This window comes from Hipposideros armiger, unplaced genomic scaffold (genome assembly GCF_001890085.2).
Source record: "Hipposideros armiger isolate ML-2016 unplaced genomic scaffold, ASM189008v1 scaffold_7, whole genome shotgun sequence".
Classification (NCBI taxonomy): Eukaryota; Metazoa; Chordata; class Mammalia; order Chiroptera; family Hipposideridae; genus Hipposideros; species Hipposideros armiger.
In genome coordinates, this window is record NW_017731357.1 from 6533334 (window position 1) to 6540416 (window position 7083).

Below are 7083 nucleotides of genomic sequence, written 5' to 3' on the forward strand. Positions count from 1 at the left end.
TAGTGGAGAGGACTGCTCTGGAAGTAGACTTGTGCGGAGCCACAGAGAGGTCACATTTTAAGCAACACTGCTCCTCCCCCGAAAAAGCATCCCTGACATATGTCATCCCAAAGAGGCCTGGGCTGGTCTTTCTGGAACACAAGGGGCACAGTCACCAAAGCCTGCTATAACTGATTCAAGCTGCCATGCTCCCTGAGGGGATGGGGCTCCAGGCCTTTGGGAGCACAGTTCACATCATGAAACCACTGAGTGGAGGACTGCATTTCCTCTTTAAAATGTTCAATGGCCTTCAGGGGCTGGAAGGGGACTTGAGGGGTTCTTACCTTAGCTGACCCTCAGAGCATGTCTGGTGAGGCCAGGCTTTGAAGTAGGGAAGCTCACTACTCATCACTGATGTGTTCCTTCCATCTAGCAACCCACCGCTGCTTTTTCTGTCTCAGAATCCAGCCTCCTATGTCTCCAGCCCGGGTTTGCTGCCTCTCTCTGCCCCAGACTTCCCCTACCTCCTCCTAGCAGAAGGTTACCAACTCAAACTTCCAAGATGCCAGTGACCAGATGATAAAAGATCCCAATTTTCACATATTTGGGGATGGTAGGTAGGTTGAGGCACGTCCCATGAATCTTAATGTTTTCCCTGGGGACTCTCAAATGGTGGGATTTCTGGCACAGAGATTCACAGGGGATACGCAAGCCATGGCGTAGTCTCCAGGATCAAAATAAATGCCAGAACGTGTCAGGTCAGCTCCAGGAGACCCTCCATTGAGAAAAGGGAAATTGAACCAAGAAGTTGGAACTTTGACCACATGGGTTGCATCTTCCACTTGCGAGAGTCCCACAGTTACCAATTAACTAGACATGAAGAACCTGAGACACACCAGACCATTCTGGCTCACCAGGGCCTCATGCCCATCTGACCACAGCTGGGACACATTCCCTGCTCCCTGGACCCTGCAGCCTGGGCCCACCCCACCCCAGCCTGTGATGTCATCCCCCAAAATGGTGCCAATTTGAGAGTATCTGCTTCCCCAGGCTCCAGGCTTTGGTGGTCCAAATTATCACAACTTGAAGTTATCATTTTTAAATTCATCTTATTTACCTGTTAATTGTGTCATCTGTTAAAATGTTGTAAGCCCCATAGAGCAGTCACTGGAAGTCTTGTTCACCATTAAATCACCAGCCTTAGCCTAGTGGTTGGAACATCTTGATTGGATGTATGGGTGGATAGGTGGGTGGGTAGATGAATGCAAGCATGGATGGATGGAAGAATGGGTTGAAGGAAGGAAGGAAGGAGGGAGGAAGGAAGGAAAGAAGGAAGGAAGGAAGGAAGGAAGGACGGAAGGAAGGAAGGAAGGAAGGACGGAAGGAATAAAGGATGGATGGAAGGAAGGGTGTGTGAATAGGTGGGTGGGTGGATGGATAGATGGGTGGACTGGCCTCCACATGTTACCAAGGCACTTCTCCTGTAGATACCATAACCCTAAACCAGCAGTTCTCAAACCTTTGGGTTTTGGGACCCTTTTATTTTTCCTTTATTATTGAGGACTCCAAAAAGCTTTTGTTTATATCAGCTATATCTATCAGTATTTCCCATACTAAAAATGAAAACTGAGGGCTGGCCGAGTGGCGTGATGGTTAAGAACTGGCTTGGGACGCCAGAGGGCCCCGGTTCGGATCCCACATATGAGGGCCAGTGATACTGCCCTCCACAGCTAAGATGCTGAACTACAGCTGAACCTGGAGCTGGGCTGCCCTGAGTCGCTGGCGACGGCATAGGCTGCAGCCCCTGTGGCAGTGGGTTGCCATGGGCTACCGTGTGTGGCCAGCAGCCAGCGTGAGCGGCCAGCAGCCGCAGTGAGTGGCCGTCCAGAAGCCGACAACTGATCTGCCTCGCCTGGGAAGAGCGCAATGATGGTGCCAACTTGGGCCAGTGAAGCAACGTCCTCCACAACTAGACTGAAGAACAAAACGGCAGCAACTTGTCTGTTCCCCTTCCCCCAATTCCCCAGCACTGTTCCCATCCCCCCAATTCCCCAATAAAAATCTTTAAAAAAAATGAAAACTGAGTTTTAAATATTTATTAATTGATATAAAAATAACAATAGTGAGCTTACTACATGTATGATAGACACCCTCTAAGATGGTGCACAGTAATCCCCCACCTTCTGTCTTCCATGCCCCACCCTTGAGTTAGCCCCTTAAATGTGGGCTAGACTTATTGACTCATCTCTAATAGACAAAAGTGAGGAGCTATCACTTCCAAAATTAGATTATAAAATGACTGTGGCGTCTGTCTTGGGTGCTCTCTTTCACTCTCTTTGGGGGAAGCTGGCTGCCATGTCATGAGGCAGCCCTGTGGAGAGGACCCTATGGCAAGGAATTGAAACCTGCCAACAGCCACGTGAGTGAGCTTGGAAGTGGGTCCTTTCCTTCCCCAGTTGAGCTTTAAGATGACTGCAGCCCTGGACCACGTGTCATGAGAAACCCTGGGCCACACCCAACCAGCTATACTAGCTGCTCCCAGATTCCTGACCCACAAAAACTGAGATAATATTTGTTGTTTTCAGCCACTAAGTTTTTGGGTAATTTGTTACACAGCAATAGATAACTGATACACATATCATCAATAGTACAATGTGATGAAAAAATAACCATATTTTCTGAAACAAGAAACAAGTAGGGTGAAAAGTGGCACTGTTTTACATTTTTGCAAACCTCTTTAATATCTGGTTGAATAGAAGACAGCTGTTTTCTCATAGCTGCTTCAGCATCCAATCTGTTTTGATTAAAGTACATGAAGAAAATCCACACTCGTGGAGCTTTGCAATTAGAAAAGACAGTTTGAAAAGGTTTCAGGAACCCTTGAACCACACTTTGGGAACTGCTGACCTACACAATCACGGCCCTCAAAGACTACCTGTAGGGCCCTCACCCCCAATCTTGGTTTCCTGCTTGGAACATTTGCTCTGTTTCTCCAGGTGCTGGGATGACGGTGGTAACTGATATCACCCAGCAGGTCTTATCTTTTGCCAGTAAGGATAAGGCCTCCTCTGAAACCAAACAGCAGAAAATACTGATGAATAAATCCCCAGTCTTGACTGGGTCATGCTCAAGATGTCACACAGAAGAGAAAGGATGTTCCACCTCTGAGAGCCAAGGTTAAGGTGGAAGCATCTGGAACTGGACGGCAGAGGGGTTGTTCTGCACAGCGAGGGCTTCTGGAAAATGTGGTTTGCTGGATCCTCAAAGATTTCCCCTTCTACACCCCCTTCCTGCACACCTCCCGCTCCTGTAACCGCCCTGCCCCACCCACATGTTTAGGACCTGTTTTCAGTGGGAGCCAGTCTAATTTTTGCTGCCTAGTTGGTCAGAGAAACACACGCAGCTGTAGCAAAGAATAAAAATAGCTGCCTCCGTGACCAATTTCTTCCCACTTCCCTTTCTCTCTCTCTGTCTCTCTCCACGTTCTCTTCTCTGGATCTCCACTTTCAGTGGAGGCAGAACGGTCCCTGCAGGGTGAGAGATAATGCCAGGCGCCAGTTTCCCCTCCCAAGCAGCACATGTTCCTGGTTCTAGTTTGCTGTGGCCCCACAGGCTGGCACAGGTTTCCCGGGGGACAGGGCATTGTTACATGGGTCCCTGCCTGCCCGGTGTCAGGCCGCTTAGCCCGGCACCTTGCTCTCCCCCCACACACAAGCACAACAGACATTGGCACATGCAGTGTCCGCCGGCAGCTGAGGATCGGGGCGCCCAACCTCGCTAAAGGCCTGCGGGCGAGCGTTGCTATCTTCTGGCATCTTACAGGTTAAACGAGGAGCCTCAAGCTGGGAAGAAAAATGCCCCGGTGCTATGCGCCGAGGTTCCAGGCGGTGTCCCCAGCGTCCCGGGCTTCCTCCGCGCGGGGCGACTGCACGTCCCATCCCAGAGGCGGCCGCGGCTGAAGATGGAATCCGAAAGTGGGCATTCGGCTTTCTAGTTTGGAAGCAGGAGCAGAGGATCAAACCCGCCGCAGCTCAACTCCCGGACGCGAAGGCCTCGCCTGCCTTGGGTGAGAGAGTGTTTCTGAAACCGTCTACACCGCGCCACTGGCAAGAACCAAGGTTATGGCCTGGACACTCCCAGCCTCTCTTACCGGAGCCTGTAGGAGGGTGCATTAGTCCACCTATCTAATTTCTGGGGTGGCTTGTGGGCTCCAGGGCCGTTTGTCTCTCTGTACTGCAGTTTGGAAACAGAGTAAACCTCCCCAGCACAGCACAGCGAACTTGTCCAAACCACACAAAAGTTCAAACCACACAAACGTTGGCTCCAACTGGGCGTGGAGCGCAGAGCTGGCTTTATCTGTCCCTGGAGGCTTCACCCTGCCTCACGATTGATTGGGGCGCCTGAAAACCACTGAAACGGTTTATCTTGCCCACTCAGCCTCAAACCCCCTCATGGGCTGGAGTGGAGCTTGGATTGTTCTGGCAGCCAACACCAGCCCAGCTTCCACCCAACTTCACAGCCCCCACGGCCACCTGCCTGGCACCTCACATCACAGAGGGTCCGCATTTTGTGACAGGACATAGGATGGAGGGGCACAGGAGGGTGAGGTGTTTGTATCTATGAGGGGAGAAAGCAACCAGTTCGCTGAACAGAGTGGGGGTCTCCTCAAGGTCCCCCTTTATGTTCGGGCCCTTTTCTCCAATCTTGTGTTCCTCTCCTCCCTCAGCCCCCAGCGCCCTTGTGCTGGTGTTGCTCAGGCTCCCCAACCCCAGCTTTCAGCCCCCCTGTGTTTTGAACTTCTTCCCAAGCAACCCCAAAGAATTTACATTCTCTTCATTCCTGTCTCTGGAAAATCTTACCCAAATGAGCCAATGGCATGGCCATGAGAATGTTATTCACTACAGAAAGGGAGATCCTTCAAACCTGTGGGAGAGGAGGGGGAGGTTTTATAAATACAGAGATTTAACTGGGAGGAAGTAAGGAATTAAAGTGGGCTTCAAAACCAGCTAGCGGTGTTAATGGCAGACCCCAGGATTCTGTGGTAGCTGACCTTGTGGGCTCACACCAGGAAGCCTGCCACCTTTCCCAGATGCCCGAGGCACACCTATGGGGACTGTCATTGCTTTAACAGCAAACAGAGAGGTGGAATTCTCCCTGAACACACAGGAGAACCCTTTCAGTCTCTGAAAGCAGGTGACTCACCCAAATTACCTGAATTCTTTCAGGTTGTCTTCTGCCCCTGCAGCTCTACGTAACAGAACTAAGTGTGGGCGTGTAAATTTGGAGTGGTTCATCACACAGATTTGTATCACATTTAGTCTCCCCTGACATGGAAACTAACATTCGGAAAGGACTTTACAGTTTGCAAAGCTACCATCTCACCTCATTCCGACAACTGTGTGAGCAATGGGTGTGACCCTTATCACAGTTAGGGTTCAGTTGTAGGAAACAAAAAACCTTTCCAGCTATTTTAAGCAAGAAGAGATTTAATGTAGATTTTCGGTAAAGATATATGTACCCCTCTGTTCACTGCGGTATTATTCATGGTGACCAAGACATGGAAACAACCGAAGTGTCCTTCGATAGATGATTGGATAAAGAAGATGTGGTACATATACACAATGGAATATTACTTGGCCATAAAAAAGATGAAATACAGAGCGGGAAAATTTGAGACAACATGGATGGATCTTGAGATTATCATGCTAAGTGAAATAAGTCAGAAAAAGTCAAGAACCATATGATTTCACTCATATATAGAATATAAAACTGAAAGCAACAAACGAAGAAGACAAACAAACAAAAACTCATAGACACAGGCAACAGTTTAGTGGTTACCAGAGGGTAACGGGGGTGGGGGTGGTAGATGAGGGTAAAGGGGGTCAAATATATGGTGATGGAAGGAGAACTTACTCTGGGTGGTGAGCACACGATGCAATATATAGATGATGTTTTATAGAACTGTACACTTGAAACCTATATAATTTTACTAACCAATGTCACCCCAATAAATTTAATTAAATTAAAATAAAAGATACAAGTTTGAAAACATACAATTAGAAAATAAAAAAAGGAAGAGATTTAATACAGGAAATTAGATGCTTGGAAGGACCGGAGGAGCAGACTCTAGACTCCCATAACACCACTGAGCGGGGCCACCAAGATTGCTGCCATCACTGCCACCATCAGGAAGGTGGGGAGGGTGGGGGCCACCCACAGAGATGTTAATTTCAAGAGTACAGCAAGCAGGTCCTCGAATAACTTGGTTTTGTTCAATGCTGTTTCGTTATAATGTTGATAAGGTGCCAAAGGAATTTAATGCTTGTTTATATCAATTAGCCTATGGTAAAATTGGTTTCATTACACAACATTTGGCTTAAAGTCGCAGAACCTGTCAATGACGTTAAGTGAGGATCTACTGTACACTAATTGTAGCTGCCATCCAGGGGTCAGGAAGCCACTACCACCACAATACCTCTCAATATCCACAAAGCTGGTGACTGATCAAACACTAGAATACACACACACACACACACACACACACACACAGAGTCTCTCTAGCAGCAACAGCCAGAGTAGCAAGTAGTCTCTGACCCACCATGCCTTTCTAACCTCACACAAGTGCATCTAATTGCTGAAATCTAATTGTCATCCATAGCCCCAGCTGCAAAGCTATTTAGCCTTCCAACCTCTGCAGAATGTGGCGGCACCATAGGACCAGGTTGGAATGGAGGCTGTTACTTCCAGCTCATCTCCATTTGGCAGATAAGGAAACTAAAGTTCAGAGAAGTTAAGGAACATGTGCAAGGTCACATGGCTGGTAAACTCTGATCTCTCTGACTCCAAAACCTGCACTCTCATTTGTTACATGGAACTGACAGCCCCATTCCACTGGGGGCTTTGGCAGTTTGGGGGCATCTTTTGGCCCAATGGCCCAGATGACAGCAGAAGCTACCACCCAACTAATGCATGCTCAAAGACTAGACAGAAGGTGGTGAAGTGGAACTGAGGCCCCAAGACTGAGAACAGCTAGCTTGTCTAAGGTCGACGGGCAGAGCGGACTCAGGATGAAACCCAGGGTTCCTAACCTCACATCATGTAATG